At 44.4% G+C, this 21,166-nt stretch overlaps 1 protein-coding gene and 1 non-coding gene across 4 annotated transcripts in view; both read left to right on the top strand.

Moving 5' to 3' along the window:
* Positions 1-21,166, top strand: part of LOC134980552 (RAC-alpha serine/threonine-protein kinase) — a 203,352-nt gene that overhangs the window by 53,982 nt on the left and 128,204 nt on the right. The gene's annotated exons all lie outside the window — the stretch shown is intronic.
* On the top strand, positions 10,522-10,592 carry TRNAG-GCC (transfer RNA glycine (anticodon GCC)). Its single transcript has one exon. It is a non-coding gene; the product is annotated as a tRNA-Gly (tRNA).

The following is a 21,166-nucleotide window of genomic DNA, read 5'->3' on the forward strand; positions in this document are numbered from 1 at the left end:
CTTATCAGACGATGAAAAGTTACTTTAATTATTATCAATTACTTGTATAGCACCAGCATTTACTTCTTGTGCTTTACAATTGGGAACATAACAGTAATAAAACATGCCTGGTAACAACAAACAGACTCTGAAGGGAAACCAACTGATCACACTAAATTTGTGCGCAAAAAAGCAGTATATTACCGTCGTTTATTGCCCGATGGTGGTATTGGGCAATTCAATTGCAGCTTCTTTTTTTTTTCAAACGAATACTGTCCCATTTTTGTGTGAAAAACACATGGATCCGGGAAAAGTTCACAGATCCATGTGTTTTTACGGCAGCGAAAAAGAGTTGCGTTATCGAAGATTTATTTTCCCCTGTCCCCGTAGAATATTATTATTAGCCTATATTTATAGATAAAAGCCCCTGGTAAGTCCTGTAGCTAAGTAATTCCACCCCCACCACCCCCTGACTTGAACATAAATGCCAACTTTCGAACTGCTTGTTCATACAGGTTATAGGATATTCCTGGCGTATAGATAGAGCTACTGTATTTGATTTGAGCGTCAAACCGATTTCAAAGTTTCTGACATCTCTGCTGGTAGTTCTGTTTTATGTTAACGCCTTCATTTCCTCCCCAATCATTTCTTTAGTGTTGTGTAGAATACTTTCATGAGTTCCTGAACACACCGTGCCATTCTACGTCATCAAGGAGGCCTGTTGCTTCTAGACGAAGGTGATGGTGATGACAAGGGTCTCGGCACATCAGATAGGTCATCATACATCGTTGCTGTAGTGATACCAAACAGCCCCTCTTGACACACATGATCGTGTTAGAATATTTTAGCATCAGTCGCCTATTTTCCTTCTTTTTTTTGCCAGAAATGCATTTTAGGCGCAATGTGATTAGACGCACGAGGAGACTATGCTGATTAATTTGATATGTAACACTTGTATATCTGTGTGCGACTGAGTCTTTCAATCTATGGGCCTGATTCAGGTTTGTAAGCAAAGCAAAAGAGCACACAACTGGGAAAAGTCATGCTGCACTGCAGGTGGGGCAGATGTGACATGTGCAGAGAGTTTTAGATTTGTGTGGGTTATATTTATTTCTGAGCAGGGTAAATACTGTCAGCTTTTGTGTGTTAGCTTTATTTTTGCACTGCAATTTAGATTTTGGTTTGGACACACCCCACCCAAATCTAACTCCCTCTGTACATATTTCATCTGCCCCACCTGCCATTCAAAATGGTTTTGCCCAGTTGTGTGCTTTTTTGCTTTGCTTGCAAACCTGAATTAGACCCTATATATACGAAGTGCTACAATGTAGCAGCCGCAGATTTTTTCCAATACAGGTTCTGTTCTGCTCCGTATACAGACTCCGTCACACACAATATACAAGCATTATATATCTAATTAATCAACACAGTCTCCTCCACATCTTAGCTTCGTTTTGTTACTAAGATGCATTTAAGGACACCCCCGTTAGCAGAATTGCACAGAACCTGGCGGGTCACTTGCGCCAGGCATCTCTCAGTACACACGCACACGAATGTATTATTTTATTAATTGGATGCACCCTGACAAAACCTTCAGCCCCCTCCAGGAGCCCATGTTGCAAATGAGAGGTAACTCGGGTACACTCTCCATAGGAATGAATGGCTGCGCTGACTGGTCAGAGCGCATAAACTGCAGCAAACTAACCAGTTGCATTTAATATTATTGGTCTTTCAAAACTTGCAGACAGAAACGGCTTACATTACCTGTGCACGATTAAAGAAATCCTGAAAACATGAGCTGTTGGGTTGTGTGAGGATTTCAGAAACTCTGTTCTAGATCGAGTCAGTGGAAATAATAGTTGCATTCTGTGTAGTTCTTGCTTGAATTTAACACAAAATCAATGGCTGTTATGACTAGCTTTGACTTTATATATCTATGAAACAACTATTCATTTAATATATTCCATTTGTAACTTTTTTTTCATTATTTTTTCCATTTTGACATAATTCTATGCAAACATTATATAACAAATAAGCGCTGTAACTTGGATTGCAGTACATAAGTAAAATTACTCTGGTAAGGGACTTTGAAAAGGAGATCTGGATTGTACGTTCTGCATCAACACTAACAAGGTGTTTCAGTCATCCACTGGAGGGACCACCCAACTTCACACACTTATATACCAGCCTCTGCTAACTGCTTTGTTGTTTTTTTTACCTAAGTGATTTACTTTTAAAGGCAGTGTCCCACCACGGGATACCATGGGGGTCATTCTGACCCGTTCGCCCACAGCGATTCATCGCTGCAGTGCAAACGGGTCAGAAATGCACATGCGCGGTGCACACATTGCGCATGCGCGGCGTCGCCAGCATAAAAAGTGATTGCAGCGGCGATTGCAAGAAGACTGACAGGCGGGAGGCGTTCTAGGGCGTCAACTCACCGTTTTCCAGGCGTGGTGAGGCGAACGCAGGCGTGTCCAGGCGTTTGGAGGGCGGATGTCTGACGTCAATCCCGGGACCTTCGTCGCTGGATCTGTCGCACAGGCTAAGTAGGTCTGACCCTGGTCTTATTTTGCAGGAAACTTTTTTAGCATAGCAAGGCTGCACAAGCAATCGCAGTCCTGCTATGCTAAAATACACTCCCCCATAGGCGGCGTCTAGTTGATCGCACGAGCAGCAAAAAGTTTCTATGTGCGATCAACTCGGAATGACCACCATATACCACCAAAGACCATATTGATGGGCCAGTTATCCGAAAGTGTGTTGTGTATGTTGGTCGTTAGCACTGTGCTCTAGTGTGACTATGAGTCTTAAATTCTGTTATCATAAAGTGTTCTTGCTGAGCATTATAACACAAAAGTCCAGTTAAATAAATATTGTAAACTTAGGGGGTTATTCAGAGTTGCTAGCAAACAAAAAAAGTATACTGATGGTCAGAACCATGTGCACTGCAGGGGAGGCAGATATAACATGTGCAGAGAGAGTTAGATTTGGGTGGGGTGTGTTCAAACTGACATCTAAATTGCAGTGTTAAAATAAAGCAGCCAGTATTTACCCTGCACAGAGACAATATAACCCGCCCAAATCTAATTCTTTCTGCACATGTTACATCTGCCCCCCCTGCACTGCACATGGTTTTGCCCAATTGCTGACAACTCTGAATTACCATCTTAATTCACATTTTGTGCTCCAGAAAAGTGGACTATCGCCCCATTCATAATTACTCAAAAAGCAAATAAAAAATGTGGCAGGAGCATGTTAAGTGTTCTTGCTGTAGTGATGTGTTTGGTTTATGGTTGATAGACTGACAATGTATTGGTCAACGTGTATTAGATCAAAAAGTTCAAAAGGTTGACATGACGACTGTTGACACACTAATGTTCTACACATTTTTTTTTTCTCAACATCTGCTTGATTTATTATCCACATGGCCATCTAATGGGAATAGTAACCTGGCCGAAGTGTGGCGCGCATACGCGTTCGTACAGATGATGGTCACATGACATGAAACATACAAGAATTGGGCCAAACCTTCCCTCCCCCCCCAAAAAAATAATAATAATAATAATTTAATGTGTCAACCATTTGTGTGTCGACTTTTCAACTGCCGGCCTTTTATACCTGTCGACCTAATGCATGTCAGTTATTTGGTGTTGATCTATTGATCCACACCTGATTTGTATCCTAGAGCTGCATGGTGCAGTGTATACTGGTCGGACTTAAAAGATAAGTTCAGATTTTCAGATGTGAAGGTGACATACGCTGGTCAGTGTTATGCTATACAATTGTAACCGTGATGCCATAGAAGGGGTGGTCTTCAGTATGCCGGCTGTCGTGAATCCCGGCGCACAGTTTACCGGCGCCGGAATCCCGACAGCTGGCATACCGACACTTATTCTCCCTTGTGGGGGTCCACGACCCCCCTGGAGGGAGAATAAAATAGTGTGGTGCGCCACCGTGCCCGCAAGGGGCTCATTTGCGCTCGCCACACTGTTGGTATGCTGGCGATCAGGCTCCCGGCGCCGGTATGCTGGTCGCAGGGAGCCCGACCGCCGGCATACCATACTACACCCCATGGAAGTTGCGCATACACTCTGTTATTGTCACAAACTAAGTGTAAAGGCCCATACACACTGGGCGATTTTGAGCTGAAAGCAGGTCACTTTTGGGGTGTTGAGCTGCTTTCAGCTCAAAGCCGCCCAGTGTGTATGCACAAATAATGAGCTGTGAGCGCTGATGCACGCTCCCACTTATCGCTGGGAGCCGCTGTTCGTCCTGCTATGGAAAGCCGCTCACCCCCGCTGACATCGCTGTGCAGGGGGGAAAAGAGCTCAGTGTGTATGCACGGAGCGCTTTTCAGCCCAGCCATGTCAGCCATCATCGCTGTGCATACATGCTGGGCAAAATGCCGCCCAGTGTGTATGGACCTTTAAGGTGCATACACACGGAGCTATTTCCCCCCCTGCCCAGCGATGTCAGCTGGGGTGAACGGCTTTCCATAGCAGGTAGCTATGGAAAGCTGTTCACCCCGCCGGCAATGAAGAGGAGGCGCTCATCGCCGTGGCATACACACTGGGCGGCTTTGAGCTGAAAGCAGCTCAAAACACCAAAATTTACCTGCTTTCAGCTCAATATCGCCCAGTGTGTAGGAAGCACTGCCTTAACAGTCTGCAGATGGCAGAAAATGCAGAGATTTTGTTGATTTGAAGCATTAATATTTTTAATGACCGCAAAACCAGGTAAATCTTGTGTGTTAGATCAGCGAAACATCGTTACTTTATGCAACTTGCAGGCTTTTACGTTTGGCCCTTTGCCTTAATGGAATCTGATTCATAAGGTGATACTGCAGACATTGTTCATCAATTACATAGTACATTTCTGCAGAACAAGTCTGCAAATCTGTCAGGCACGGTTTGCCTACTTTGCTTGTTGAAATTGCTCCCTTGTAATTTTAATAGCTGCTCCTCTTGCACGATCACAACCAACCTACAAGAACAAATAACAAAACAACGTAAGAAGGCGCTAATAGGGGGTTGAGATTATTGGCCATTCAACTGCAGCCGGCTTTACCCGTTCTGCAAGTGTGAAAGAGTCCTGTGATGTAGATAGCAGGACGACAGCAGACTGTCAGTGATTGACGTTCTCATGGCATCTGGGCGGCGATGGCCTCCATTTGTGAAAACGGAGGCGAGTCGCTGCCGTTTAGGGGGAGGGAAGAGGCCAAGGATCTCCGTCATTGAACGGAGATTTCCTGGCCTCTGCGATGGGCAGCTTGTGACCGCCCGATGGTGTGTCAGTGATCCGATGCCTGTGTCCTAGAAAATGCAGCTCGGATCACTACTGCAGCAGGAGGCATCTGCTTGTAAATAGAAGCTCCTGCTGCATCTCTGTACAGCGCCATCACTGCTGCTTCCAAGCAAGTGATAGCAACTCCGGCCACATCTGAATTAGACACATAGTGTAGGGCAGTGCTTCCCAAACTTTTTTGAATCACGGAAGCCTAGAGTATCAGAATTTCTTTCATGGCCCCCCTAAGCCAAAAGTTTCTAATAGGTAACCTTTAGATTTTTTTAAAATTAATTTGTGTTTATATGTCATCCTTAGGGTCAGTTGTGTGGTGAGGGACAAGATTAGCTTCTGTTTGTCCACATAGTTTATGATTGGCAGCCACCAGCACTGGTTTTGCCTATGACATGGACTATAAATAATTTGAATTGGTTCTGGACCATCAATCCAAGGCACCGCTGCAAGTGTCCTGATGAACCTCAGGGTGCCTGGGCACACAGGGGCAGATGTATTAACCTGGAGACGGCATAAGGAAGTGATAAACCAGTGAAAGGTGATAAACGCACCAGCCAATCAGCTCCAGTATGTAAATGAACAGTTAGGAGCTGATTGTCTGGTGCGTTTATTACCTTTCACTTATCACTGGTTTATCACTTCCTTATGTCGTCTCCAGGTTGATACATCTGCCCCTCAGTTTGAGAACCACTGGTGTAGTGTGTTTCATTAATTTGGTAAGCTAGTGATATTGTTAAAGATATATATTTGGGGTGTGGTTCATAGGGTCGCCCACACTTAGGTCGACTGTGTCTTGGTTGACCACTGTTAGTCGACAGGGACTAAGTCGACACCTAAAATAGGTCGACACACGCATTAGGCCGACATGACAAAACGTCGACATGATTTTTTTAAATTTTTTTTTAAATTGTGTAGTTTTCTTCGTAGAGTGACCGGGAACCCCAATTAGTGCACCGTGTCCCCTCGCATGGCTTGCGCTTCGGGCAAGGTGCCTCGCTCCGCTACTACTGCGTTCGGCACAGGTTACCGTTCCCCGGTTGTAGTCCACATGGGTAGTAAAGTATCAAAAAGTAAAAAAAAAAAAAAAAAAATTGTGAAAAACTCTCATCGACTTTTTGTCATGTCGGCTTCTTACATGTCGACCAATAGCGGTCGACATAATTACTGTCGATCCAAGTGTGGTCGCCCTAAAGACCGTATACCATATATTTGTGTGTGTTATATGTATTAGTGTGCATGTGTGTGAAATATTGGGTTCTTGCCCTGTAATGCAGTACAGGTTGAGTATCCCATATCCAAATATTCCGAAATACGGACTTTTTTGAGTGAGTGTGAGATACTGAAACCTTTGTTTTTTGATGGCTAATGTACTCAAACTTTGTTTAATACACAAAGTTATTAAAAATATTGTATTAAATTACCTTCAGGCTGTGTGTATAAGGTGTATATGAAACATAAATGCATTCTGTGCTTAGATTTAGGTCCCATCACCATGATATCTCATTATGGTATGCAATTATTCCAAAATACGGAAAAATCCAATATCCAAAATACCTCTGGTCCCAAGCATTTTGGATAAGGGATACTCAACCTGTATTATAATTGGCCCTAGCAGTAACAAGTGTTTCCTGTAGCACAGAATCCTTTTGGCAGGCATAGGGTGAACCTTTGCAGATTGTCGCTTTGTATCGATGCTCAGTCATTACTGTGATACTGATTGTTTGATTGAATCTGGAATTGCTGTTAAATCAACAGAGCTTCCTGTTGGTGATTTAGTTACTGTTGCCAATGTTCTCTGTTCCACATTCCCTACAGGAAATCAGTCTTGGCATGGTCTCTGGGCAAAGGGGACAATATTTTGTTTCTCTTAGGCTGGGCGATATGACTGCTACCAGACAGGATTTCATGCTATACACAGAGACGGTGATATCCATATAAAGTGCATGCTATGCTCACACGAGGCCTGCTCAGCCATTCAGCCTGCCGACTCACTAGGTAGTAGAGGCATCACTGATGCATAAAGGATGAACACGAATAAAAAAAATTAAGATTTACTAATTTTTGTAACTATACGGTGGAAAAGCAACAACCAAAAAATAACGGGCCAAAACTGTGAACTTGATATTGGATCGAGTTCGTTAAGATAACAGAGAATGCAAACTTTTACGTTTAATGTGGTTCAGTGGTTCCGTCAGAGTCTTCTTGGTGTCCCTATCTGTGATCTTCCTATTTGCACCAATGGAATGTTCACGGAGGTTAGGTATCAAGGGATCTGGTAAGGATCCCTGCAGTTGGAATCCCGACACTACTTGGAATGCCGACACCAGCATCTCGAATGAGCGTCTGCCGGCCACTGTCACAGGTAAACCGCAGGAGTTTGTGTGTGTGTGGGGGGAGAGGTTAGGTTTAGGCACTGACAGGGAGGGTTAGGCTGCGGGAGGAGTTAGGGTTAGGCTTCGGAAAGGAGAAGTTAGGTTTAGGCATCACCGGTTCGGGTTAGGCAGCAGAGGGGGGGAGGGTTAGGTTTAGGCTCATAGAAGCGAAGGTTAGGGGGCCATTGTGGAAAGGTAAATATACTTGCCGTCTCCTGTCGGGATTCTGAACATCGGGGTGCCGCGGTCGGTATTCTGACTGCTGGCATTTCAATCCCAACCCTGCATAAACACCAGTGGTGCCAGCTTGAATCATGCCAGCAGGAGAGGGGTTAATAGAAAATATAGCAGCAGTTGTGGCTGACTGCAAAGCTCTTCTCTTGTGAATACAAAAAAAGAGGAGGATGTGTAAGTTCAGAGCTACTATAGTTGCAGACTGACTTCATACATGTTGGCTAAACTCTTCAACTCTTCAACACCTTATAGAAACCACTTTAAAACATGATTATATTTACACCAAAAGGCGGAACATTAGTTAATAAGTAAATTTACTTTCCAATTTCTCTTATATTAGGTTGGTATATTAATAAGAAAATGAAGGCATTTCCTTTATAATGAGTGTTCAGTGCAGATACATGCTCGATAAAGATTGACAAACCTAAATCCTCCCCCTTCAACTTTCATGCAGGCCGCAGCATTTCCCTCTCTGTAGTAGCTTAGAATGGTGTTATCAATGAGACACATTCATTGTAAATCAGGCATCAATCATACGCCCAAGGCCAGTCTACATTGACAAGTGGCCACAGTCACACAGGGCCTTCTCATCCAAGTGGTGAAGGAAATGTTTTCCACAATAAGCAGTAATGGAGGTTTAAGTGGACTGAAGTATTGTTTTGCTTTACATCTGTAGAAGGGATGTAGTTATGTGACCGGCAGGTTCACAATACCCCCCCCAAATTCAGCAACGTTGACTTCACACTACAGATGGACAATGACCCAAACCATACTGCGGCAGCAACCCAGGAGTTTTTAAGGCAAAGAAGTTGATTTTCCAGAATGCATTTCACTTGCCGGAGACAACTAAAGGTAGAAAGACCCATGAACAAATATGATGTGGTCAAAATCCTGGCAGTCGGGATCCCGATGGTCAGAATCCCGATGGATCCCAGGGGGTTAGGGTTAGGCACTATGGCAGGGATCAGGGAACTTTTTTACCTTTTACCCCAAAATATATTTAGATACGCCAACGTTACACCCTAGATTTGAAAGGAAGGAAATCCTATATTATTGTCCATATATACTGGTTATCACTGTTTATATGGCATCTCTGAGATACTGTGTATAGGGGTGTGTGTGTATGTATGTATGTATGTATGTATGTATGTATGTATGTATGTATGTATGTATACACATATATATATTTCTCTATCGTCCTAGTGGATGCTGGGGTTCCTGAAAGGACCATGGGGGATAGCGGCTCCGCAGGAGACAGGGCACAAAAAGTAAAGCTTTAGGATCAGGTGGTGTGCACTGGCTCCTCCCCCTATGACCCTCCTCCAAGCCAGTTAGATTTTGTGCCCGGCCGAGAAGGGTGCAATTCTAGGTGGCTCTCATAAAGAGCTGCTTAGAGAGTTTAGCTTAGGTTTTTTATTTTACAGTGATTCCTGCTGGCAACAGGATCACTGCAACGAGGGACAGAGGGGAGAAGAAGTGAACTCACCTGCGTGCAGGATGGATTGGCTTCTTGGCTACTGGACATGAAGCTCCAGAGGGACGATCACAGGTACAGCCTGGATGGTCACCGGAGCCACGCCGCCGGCCCCCTCACAGATGCTGAAGCAAGAAGAGGTCCAGAATCGGCGGCTGAAGACTCCTGCAGTCTTCTTAAGGTAGCGCACAGCACTGCAGCTGTGCGCCATTTTCCTCTCAGCACACTTCACACGGCAGTCACTGAGGGTGCAGGGCGCTGGGGGGGGGCGCCCTGGGAGGCAAATGAAAACCTTTAAAAAGGCTAAAAATACCTCACATATAGCCCCAGAGGCTATATGGAGATATTTACCCCTGCCTAAATGTACTAAATAGCGGGAGACGAGCCCGCCGGAAAAGGGGCGGGGCCTATCTCCTCAGCACACGGCGCCATTTTCTGTCACAGCTCCGCTGGTCAGGAAGGCTCCCAGGTCTCTCCCCTGCACTGCACTACAGAAACAGGGTATAACAGAGAGGGGGGGCAAAATAAATGGCTATATATATATATATATTAATATAAAAGCAGCTATAAGGGAGCACTTAATCATAAGGCTATCCCTGTCATATATAGCGCTTTTTGGTGTGTGCTGGCAGACTCTCCCTCTGTCTCCCCAAAGGGCTAGTGGGTCCTGTCTTCGTATAGAGCATTCCCTGTGTGTCTGCTGTGTGTCGGTACGTGTGTGTCGACATGTATGAGGACGATATTGGCGTGGAGGCGGAGCAATTGCCTGTAATGGTGATGTCACTCTCTAGGGAGTCGACACCGGAATGGATGGCTTATTTAGGAAATTACGTGATAATGTCAACACGCTGCAAAGTCGGTTGACGACATGAGACGGCCGACAAACAATTAGTACGGTCCAGACGTCTCAAAAACACCGTCAAGGGTTTTTAAAACGCCCGTTTACTTTAGTCGGTCGACACAGACACAGACAGGGACACTGAATCCAGTGTCGACGGTGAATAAACAAACGTATTCCTTATTAGGGCCACACGTTAAAGGCAATGAAGGAGGTGTTACGTATTTCTGATACTACAAGTACCACAAAAGAGGGTATTATGTGGGATGTGAAAAAACTACCATAGTTTTTCCTGAATCAGATAAATTAAATAAAGGGTGTGAGCATTGGTGGTTCAGTGGTAGAATTCTCGCCTGCCACGCGGGAGGCCCGGGTTCGTTTCCCGGCCAATGCACCATGATGCGTGGGTTCCCCCCGATAGAAAATTATGGGCGGTATACCCTTTCCCGCCAGAAGTTAGGGCGCGTTGGGAAACACCCCTTAAGGTGGATAAGGCGCTCACACGCTTATCAAAACAAGTGGCGGTACCGTCTATAGATAGGGCCGTCCTCAAGGACCAGCTGACAAGGCTGGAAAATATAATAAAAAGTATATACACACATACTGGTGTTATACTGCGGCCAGCGATCGCCTCAGCCTGGATGTGCAGAGCTAGGGTGGCTTGGTCGGATTCCCTGACTAAAAATATTGATACCCTTGACAGGGACAGTATTTTATTGACTATAGAGCATTTCTATATATGCGAGATGCACAGAGGGATATTTGCACTCTGGCATCATGAATAAACGCGATGTCCATAACTGCCAGAAGATGTTATGGACACGACAGTGGTCAGGTGATGCAGATTCCAAACGGCACAGTATGGCCGTATAAAGGAAGAGGACTTGTTTGGGGTCGGTCCATCGGACCTGGTGGTCACGGCAACTGCTGGAAAATCCACCGTTTTTTACCCTAAGTCACATCTCTGCAGAAAAAGACACCGTCTTTTCAGCCTCAGTCCTCTCGTCCCTATAAGATCATATCTGCCCAGGGATAGAGGAAAGGGAAGAAGACTGCAGCAGGCAGCCCATTCCCAGGAACAGAAGCGTTCCACCGCGTCTGACAAGTTCTCAGCATGGCGCTGAGACCGTACAGGACCCCTGGATCCTACAAGTAGTATCCCGGGGGTACAGATGGGAATGTCGAGACGTTTCCCCTTCGCAGGCTCCTGAAGTCTGCTTTACCAAGTCTCCCTCCGACAAGGAGGTAGTATGGGAAAAAATTCACAAGCTGTATTCCCAGCAGGTGATAATTAAATTACCCCTCCTACTACAGAAAAGGGGTATTATTCCACACTATATTGTGGTACTGAAGCCAGAAGGCTAGGTGAGACTTATTCTAAAAATTTTTTTTTGAACACTTACAAAGGTTCAAATTAAGATGAAGTCACTCAGAGCAGTGATAACGAACCAGGAAGAAGGGGACTATATAGTGTCCCGGGACATCAGGGATGCTTACCTCTATGTCCCAAATTTGCCCTTCTCACTAAGGGTACCTCAGGTTCGTGGTGCAGAACTGTCACTATCAGTTTCAGACGCTGCCGTTTGGATTGTCCACGGCACCCCGGGGTCTTTACCAAGGTAATGGCCGAAATGATGATTCTTCTTCGAAGAAAAGGCGTCTTAATTATCCCTTACTTGGACGATCTCCTGATAGGGGCATAGTCCAGGGAACAGTTGGAGGTCGGAGTAGCACTATCTCGGATACTGCTACAATCAGCACGGGTGGATTCTAAATATTCCAAAATCGCAGCTGATCCCGACGACACGTCTGCTGTGCCTAGGGATGATTCTGGACACAGTCCAGAAAAAGGTGTTTCTCCCGGAAGAGAAAGCCAGGGAGTTTTCCGAGCAAGTCAGGAACCTCCTAAAAACAGTGCATCATTGCACAAGGGTCCTGGTAAAAATGGTGGCTTCCTACGAAGCAATTCCATTCGGCAGATTTCACGTAAGAACTTTTCAGTGGGATCTGCTGGAAAAATGGTCCGGATCGCATCTTCAGATGCATCAGCGGATAACCCAATATCCAAGGACAAGGGTGTCTCTCCTGTGGTGGTTATAGAGTGCTCATCTTCTAGAGGGCCGCAGATTCGGCATTCAGGATTGGATGCTGGTAACCACGGAGCCCAGCCTGAGAGGCTGGGGAGCAGTCACACAAGGGAAAAATTTCCAGGGAGTGTGATCAAGTATGGAGACTTTTCTCCACATAATACTGGAGCTAAGGGTAAATTTATAATGCTCTAAGCTTAGCAAGACCTCTGCTTCAAGGTCAGCCGGTATTGATCCAGTGGGAAAAACATCACGGCAGTCGCCCACGTAAACAGACAGGGCGACACAAGAAGCAGGAGGGCAATGGCAGAAACTGCAAGGACTTTTCGCTGGGCGGAAAATCATGTGATAACACTGTCAGCAGTTTTTCATCCCGGGAATGGAAACTGGGAAGCAGACTTCCTCAGCACGACCTCCACCCGGGAGAGTGGAAACTTCATTGAGAAGTTTTTTCCACATGATTGTAAACCGTTGGGAAATACCAAAGGTGGACATGATGGCGTCCCGTCTGAACAAAAAATGGGACAGGTATTGCGCCAGGTCAAGAGACTCTCAGGCAATAGATGTGGACGTTTCTGGTAACACCGTGGGTGTACCAGTCGGTGTATGTGTTCCCTCCTCTGCTTCTCATACCTAAGGTGCTGAGAATTATAAGACGTAGAGGAGTAAGAACTATACTCATGGCTCCGGGTTGGCCAAGAAGGACTTGGTACCCGGAACTTCAAGAGATGCTTACAGAGGTCTTATGGCCTCTGCCGCTAAGAAGGGACTTGCTTCAGCAAGTACCATGTCTGTTCCAAGACTTACCGCAGCTGCGTTTGTCGGCATGGCGATGGAAAGCCGGATCCTAAAGGAAAAAAGGCATTCCGGAAGAGGTCATTCCTACCCTGGTCAAAGCCAGAAAGGAGGTGACCGCACAACATTATCACCACGTGTGGCGAAAATATGTTGCGTGGTGTGAGGCCAGGAAGGCCCCACAAAGAAATTTCAACTCGGTCGTTTCCTGCATTTCCTGCAAACAGGAGTGTCTATGGGCCTCAAATTGGGGTCCATTAAGGTTCAAATTCGGCCCTGTAAATTTTCTTCCAGAAAGAATTGGCTTCAGTTCCTGAAGTCCAGAAGTTTGTCAAGGGAGTATTGCATATACAAACCCCTTTTTTGTGCCTCCAGTGGCACTGTGGGATCTCAACGTAGTTCTGGGATTCCTCAAATCACATTGGTTTAAAACCAGTCAAATATGTGGATTTGAAGCATCTCACATAAAAAGTGACCATGCTCTTGGCCCTGGCCTGGACCAGGCGAGTGTCAAATTGGTGGTTTTTTCTCAAAAAAGCCCATATCTGTTTGTCCATTCGGACAGGGCAGAGCTGCGGACTCGTCCCCAGTTCTCTCCCTAAGGTGGTGTCAGTGTTTCACCTGAACCAGCTTATTGTGGTGCCTTGCACCTACTAGGGACTTGGAGGACTCCAAGTTGCTAGAAGTTGTCAGGGCCCTGAAAATATGTTCCAGGACAGCTGGAGTCAGAAAATCTGACTCGCTGTTTATACTGTATGCACCCAACAAGTTGGGTGCGCCTGCTTCTAAGCAGTCGATTGCTCGTTGGATTTGTAACACAATTCAACTTGCACATTCTGAGGCAGGCCTGCCACAGTCTAAATCGGTTAAGGCCCATTCCACAAGGAAGGTGGGCTCATCTTGGGCGGCTGCCCGAGAGGTCTCGGCATTACAACTCTGCCGAGCAGATACGTGGTCAGGGGAGAACACGTTTGTAAAATTCTACAAATTTGATATCCTGGCAAAAGAGGACCTGGAGTTCTCTCATTCGGTGCTGCAGAGTCATCCGCACTCTCCCGCCCGTTTGGGAGCTTTGGTATAATCCCCATGGTCCTTTCAGGAACCCCAGCATCCACTAGGACGATAGAGAAAATAAGAATTTACTTACCGATAATTCTATTTCTCGGAGTCCGTAGTGGATGCTGGGCGCCCATCCCAAGTGCGGATTATCTGCAATACTTGTACATAGTTACAAAAATCGGGTTATTATTGTTGTGAGCCATCTTTTCAGAGGCTCCGCTGTTATCATACTGTAACTGGGTTTAGATCACAAGTTGTATGGTGTGATTGGTGTGGCTGGTATGAGTCTTACCCGGGATTCAAAATTCCTCCCTTATTGTGTACGCTCGTCCGGGCACAGTACCTAACTGGCTTGGAGGAGGGTCATAGGGGGAGGAGCCAGTGCACACCACCTGATCCTAAAGCTTTACTTTTTGTGCCCTGTCTCCTGCGGAGCCGCTATCCCCCATGGTCCTTTCAGGAACCCCAGCATCCACTACGGACTCTGAGAAATAGAATTATCGGTAAGTAAATTCTTATTATATATATATATATATATATATATATATATATATATATATATATATATATTTTTATTAATTATTTTTATCTTTTTGACAATTATTGATTATTAATTAATTATTAATTAATTATTAATCGGTTAATTAACACTTTCTCTCGAAAACACCAGAATGAATGTAAGAAAGATGGATGAGAGGGGAAGGGGGGGAATGACTTTTAGGAGACAGATGGTCACATCCTCACCTCAGTAATGTCAGTGGGAATTTCCCACTGTTATGTGGGCCACTGTCTGATCCTGCGGAACTCCGTCAGCGGTCAGCCACAGAACACTTCAAGTTCTGGTTGTGGGGTGGCGGGCTGCGGGCAGGAGGACAGGACAGCGCAGGACGGGCGGGCGTGAGGGAGCGCGGTGTGACGTCAGCACGTCACACTGCGGCCAGGAGCACAGCGCAGGGTGGGCAGGAGGGAGCGCGGTGTGACGTCGGCACGTCACATCGCTAGCCGGCCGGTGCTGGACGGGGCTATGTCTCGGCAGCCCGACCGTCCATTACCCCCAGGAATTTCATTTTTACCCCATTTGGGGTAATTTACCCCTGTTCCCTGATCACTGCACTAGCGGGAGGGTAAAAATACTTTTTGTACCTAAGCAAAACAAACAAACAAACAGTCACTGAAGACATCTGCAGTAAAGGCATGGGAAAGCATAGTAAAGGAGCAAAACCCAGCATTCGGTGATGTCCATGGGTTTCAGACTTCTGGCAGTCATTTGCCTGCAAAGGATTCTCTAAAAAGTTTAAAAAATTTATATTTTATTTATGATTGTCAATTTTGTCAATGTACGTTTGAGCACCTGAAAATAGGGGAATGTGTATAAAAACAGTTGCAAATCCTAAAGATTTTGTTTAACCCTTTGACCTAAAGCTCAAAACTGCATTACATCTCCATTGTTTAATTTTACATCCATTGTGGTGGCATACAGTGCCAAAATGCTGAAAATTGTGTTAATGTCCAAATATATATGGACTTATGTGGATGGACCTTTTTTTTTTTTTTTTTTTTTTATAAATTGTTAGAAATCTCCTATACATAAATGCTGTATTATAGTGCCTTTATGGTTTACAGCTGGCTCCATGTGGGTTTGTGTGACAGGTTCCCTTTGAGTGTCCCAGCCAAACTGCAATAACACTAACTACATTTACATTATAATGCACAAATTCAGCCAAAATCTACATACCCAAGATTTTTTTTCTGTCCAGTGAATATTATCATTTTTAGTAGACTGGATATAGATGCTCATAATATATACACAGCCCATCTAAAACATCTGCTTCAATGTCCTCACAATCGTAAGTCTAAGTGTTATGGCTGCGTTTTCGCGTAGCAGGTTTGATGTTTTCCCAGCTTTTGTGCTATTAAGAGGAAAGTGCTTTGAATGCGTTATTGTTGCATGTGTCACATACGTCTGAAGTAAGACTCAGCATATGCAAGACAAACTGCACTTTAGTTTTACAATTGTCGTTCTGGACTTTTTGCGATTTATTTGTTGATAGTTCCTTAATGATGTTGCTTTCAGAGGCACAGTTTTGCTAAATGTTGTGTAAAAAGTAAATTGTAGTGGAGCAGATGTTGGTATTTGGATGGATGAGAGTACAATAGAGGGACAGAAACAGCCATCTCTGTCAGCTGTCTTCGGTCTCCGCAGGCCCGCTGTGTGGTTACTTTGGTGTGTAAAAACAGCTTGTTTTGCAACTGGGAAATTTGGCATCGCTTCTGGCGCTGTGCCAGCAGTTTAACACTGAAGCTTTCATCAAGTTTTGGGAAGAAAGGACTTTTGGGGGCTCTTTAAAAAGGGAGCAGACCCTCAATTCAAAGCTTTGCCTGATTTAATGGGGGTAAATGTTTCACCCATCCTGCCGCTCTTGTCCTCGAATGATCTACAAAACCCAAATGCTGCTCTTTAAACCAGATTTTTTTTTTTCCACCATAAGTTTGTTTGTTTGGTTGTTTTTGTTTATTTATTGTTTTGTGTCTACAATCTTTATAAAGTTAGCATGTATGTGTCATCTTGTGCCGTTTTATATTCTAGGTAGTACATCTTGTGCTGTTTTTTTAGTTTAGGTAATAATACAGTTTATCTTTTTTTTTTTAAATGCATTTGAACACACGGTGTAATAACTGTATTCGGATTAGATTAAATATTTTTTTTATTTTCTCTCCCCCCCCCCCTCCCCCACAATTTTTTTTAAATAAATAAATTAAAAAATTAAATATCTGTGGCTAAAATAAGGGACAACATATTATAAAATTATCAAGTGCCTATTTGAATTAATATAATTTTTTTAACCTCTCATTTTTATATCTAGCTGCTACCGCTGCATTTTTCGTAATAGAGAGACTGTGCTTTGTTTCACCCCTGTGAACTTGTCTCGGTGCTCAGGGAGTATCCAGTGGGATGATCTCACTTTGGGTTTCCCATGCATATATAACCATTCTATTGGTACCACCCAGACCTCCCCATTGTCTGTGGAAAACATTCGCAGAACAACAGGAGGAATCCTCATTTGAATATGAGTGTTCAGTACGCAGTGCAAGTCTATTAATAAATGTATGTTAAATGTTAACTTCTTTAATATTGACCTATGTGGATGTTCCACTAGAGACACAATGCTGCATAATAATTGTGTAATCTAAACCATGTCAAGGAAATAATTGTACGGGAGCACAAAACTTCCTCAGTTCCGCTGATTCATCCCTTACATCAGAAGGGCACCCTCTCTAACCTCAAATACTGAGCTGCATTAGTCACCAAACATGAATCCTGTCTTATAAAATGTGTTATTCAGTTTTATATAGCTGCAACGTATTATGCAGCACTTTACAGAGGATGTGTAGGAGTTTTAAGCCTACCATTCTCTGACCACACAAGAGTGCGGACACATTATGCAGACTGTACATCCTACCTGTATGTTTTTGAACTGCCCGGGAGGACTTGAAGACCTGGACATTGCTCTGGTCAGAAGAGGATCTCCTGTGTAACTCTGATGCCTGAATATAAGGAGTAATGTTACACCAAATAAAAAGCTGCCTCTTCCTTTTACATTTCTCCCTCCTTTACTTTTTATTGGAAAACGTATTTTGCTTTTTTCATATTTTATTATTATTTTGTATTTATTTTTATAGCAGTTTCTCTGTTTATGGATGCGTATATCACATACATCGGCGGCTAAGTGCTTCCCTTTGTGCCACACAGCTTTGAGAAGTGTGGAGTATTCGTTGTAGCCGCTGAACCAGGGCAGTGAGGCCAGAACAGGTGTTGAGCTGTTTTGTTTGCTTTGTGTTTGTGCTTGGGCTATTATTCAGCAGCCATGTTGACCTTGGAATCGTCTGGCTTGGCTTTTATTTGACCACTTCATACTTGCATCCCAGCTGTTGGATCTGAAGGATGCAAGTGGGGCTTCTGCTTTGAAAGTATTGGTGGAATCGTAATATGATGAAGAGCTTGTTAGTAAAGTTGTTGCTTTTTTGGTGGTCATTTGTCTGCTTTTTCTGTAGGTTGTGTATTTTATAGGCCCGAGGATCGCAATCCAGCTTTCTGTACCTTCCCTCCAACAGGAAAGAAAAACATCTCTGATGTTAGGAAATGTTGAGTGTTCGTACCTCAGGTGCCAGTTGAATGTGTAAGCTTGGTGAGTTTGGTACCAGTCTTTACACCTTTGATTGACAGCAGGTATGTCTTTAAGGGAACTGTCTAATTTCAAGCAATGAAATCTACTCGGCCCAGTCCAGTGTGTTCTGGGAGTATATGTTGAAGTTGTTTTACCGGGTCCACCAACTGTTTTCTTCTTCCTTTATTGGATTTAGCAGGATAAGCCTCCATAGTCCATTTTTGATTAAGACCATATGTAAACAAGAACACTGTTCTTTTTGGGTTCTCATACAGGTCTAAAAGCTGATCCTGCAGGCAGAGCATGGAAATAAGAAGTCCAGCTGCCTTCTGATGTTGTACAGTTGATGAGAGTGGGATATTTATTAAACCAAAAAGAGTGGTTCTGCGCAGGAAAAATATATACCAAGAAATATATATTGAGATCAGGCGCTGCTAAGGTTGTTTTGCCATGCAGCTGTTAGTAAGTAGATCGTGTCCACAAACAATAAAAACAAAACAAAGTATAAACCGTGCTTTACAATAGATATTGAAAAACAAAGATAGGTGTCATTTAGGTGGATCTTGACCGCCGGGATACAGACAGCTATTCTCCCTCTTGATGTTTCCACTAGACCCCTGGAGACAGAATAAATAGCGTGGCGCACCACCGTGCCTGCAGTGTGGCGAGCGCAGTGAGCCCACAAGGGGCTCTTTTGCGCTCGCCCCGCTGCCGGCATTCTGGCGGTCAGGATCCCGAAGCCGGTATGCTGGGCGCCGGGATCCCGAGCGCCGGTATATCGTAGTACACCCCATTTAGGCATAAAATTAGAACAATTTAATAACAGCATATCTAAAAAAAAATCACATAAACAACCAATAAAAGGCCTTAGTATAAAATAATTACTGGTCAGTTTGTATGTTTTAAGTCTCTGGCCATAGAAATGACAGTCCCAAATTGGGAAACTGGACCCTCGGTCCTATAGGGACATAAGTCCAGCTTGGAGTAGGTAATTACCGGCTCTGTAGTAGTTCTTTTTGGGTCCAAATTAGCGGTTCACAAAATGGCAATGGAGTTACGCAAGGTAGCCCTTGTCCCTCAGTTGGTATGCTGGAAGTCCTAATTGGCAAACAGTGTCTAGATGGTAATGAAGGATCTCCTGGCAATAGTGCCCACTGACCAGAGATTTGTCAACGGACTCGTTTCGCTGCTAGTTTGCAGCATTATCAAAGAGTAGTTGTACTGTAAAGGGAGTGGCCCATGGGTCGAAGACTTTGCAAAAGGATTTTCCCAAATAATTGATAATACACATTATACCTTCCATTTCATTTGTATGCCGTCTTCTGTTTCGCACAGTTGAGATGGCCTGCTGCAATCCGGCAGGTGGCAGCAGCCATATCTTAAGGGGCTTTTCATACTGTTTTCTTCTTTGGGAATGATGGTTACAGGTTAATATGGAACCCACTTATGTTTGATTTAAGCCAGAAGTAGGAGGCTTTCTGTACCTATTCTTACTGCACATTGTCACAGGATTACCTACAACGTCCCATCTATGACATGGTAAGATGCTGAACGTTTTTAACAAGAAAAACCATGAAAAGAGAAGTTCTATAGGATTTACAAGCAACAAAGGGGGTGATTCAGACCTGATCGCTGGGCTGCTAAAATTGTTGTCCTGCAATCAGATAGTAGCTGCCCGAGGGAAGAGTATATTCGCCGTGCAAGTGTGCGATTGCATGTGTGCGCTGAGCAGCTAAAAAATCCCTCAGTTAACAAACGGCTGCAAATCCGTTCGCACCTCGCTCACCAGTGAATAGTTTTTACCACTGTGTGCAGTCTGTGCGCAGCCCAGGACTTACTCCTACAGTGCGATACAAACAGGCTGATCGGGGCCGGAGCTTACGTCACACAGTCTCCCTGAAAACGCTTGAGAACGCCTGCGTTTTTCCTGACACTCCAAGAAAACGGGCAGTTGCCACCCACAAACAGCCTCCTCCTGTCAATCAGCATGCAAATGGCTGTGCGATTGGACTTTTCATACCAGCCTGTCGCTGCCTGACAATGCCTGTTGTTGTTTGCCGACGGGCGTGCGCATTGTGGTGCATGTGCAGCTAATAGCTGATCACCCGCTGTGTGAAAACGCACAGCAGCAATCAGATCTGAATCCGAGCCAAAGACAGACACACTATCTTGAGGACAGACAGAAAATCGTTAACTGGGCCTTAATGTGTCAATAAAACCACACAATGCTCACAAGACAGCATTAAAGCCGTATCCTACAATTTGGCCATATTCAATTTTCCATAGTACTCTGTGGTCTTGCAAGAAGAGTTGTGGGAAAATACATTTATAGTGTAGAGCAAGCCCATTAAAAGGTCTAGAACAGTGGTTCTCAAACTCGGTCCTCAGGACCCCACACGGTTCACGTTTTCCATGTCACCCAGCAGCTGCACTGTGTATCACCAACTGCCACATTTTAAAAATCTACAAGTAACCTGCAAAACATGAACCATGTGGGGTCCTGAGGACTGAGTTTGAGAACCTGTGGTCTAGAAAATTAGCCAATATTTTTGTGGTCTTCAATTCAAACGATGACTCTCTTTATATGCACATTGATGAATTTGTATGGATTCTCTTCGCATGAAAGACACCTTGAGAAATTATTAATAGATGATTTGTTCCGGTAACTCATTTTAAATCTGTTTCCTTGAAGCACTAACTTAGCCCACCTTCTGGAGATAAATGGCATGTAACATTGACGTAGTCATTGTAAATAATTATATCCTAATAAGCTAGGGGCTGACTCTGTCCTTCTGGCCCCCCTAATACCCCTTACACACCAAAATCCTAGGTCTGAGCTGGGACAATGAACAGAGTTTCAA

Source organism: Pseudophryne corroboree, chromosome 12 (genome assembly GCF_028390025.1).
Source record: "Pseudophryne corroboree isolate aPseCor3 chromosome 12, aPseCor3.hap2, whole genome shotgun sequence".
Taxonomy (NCBI): Eukaryota; Metazoa; Chordata; class Amphibia; order Anura; family Myobatrachidae; genus Pseudophryne; species Pseudophryne corroboree.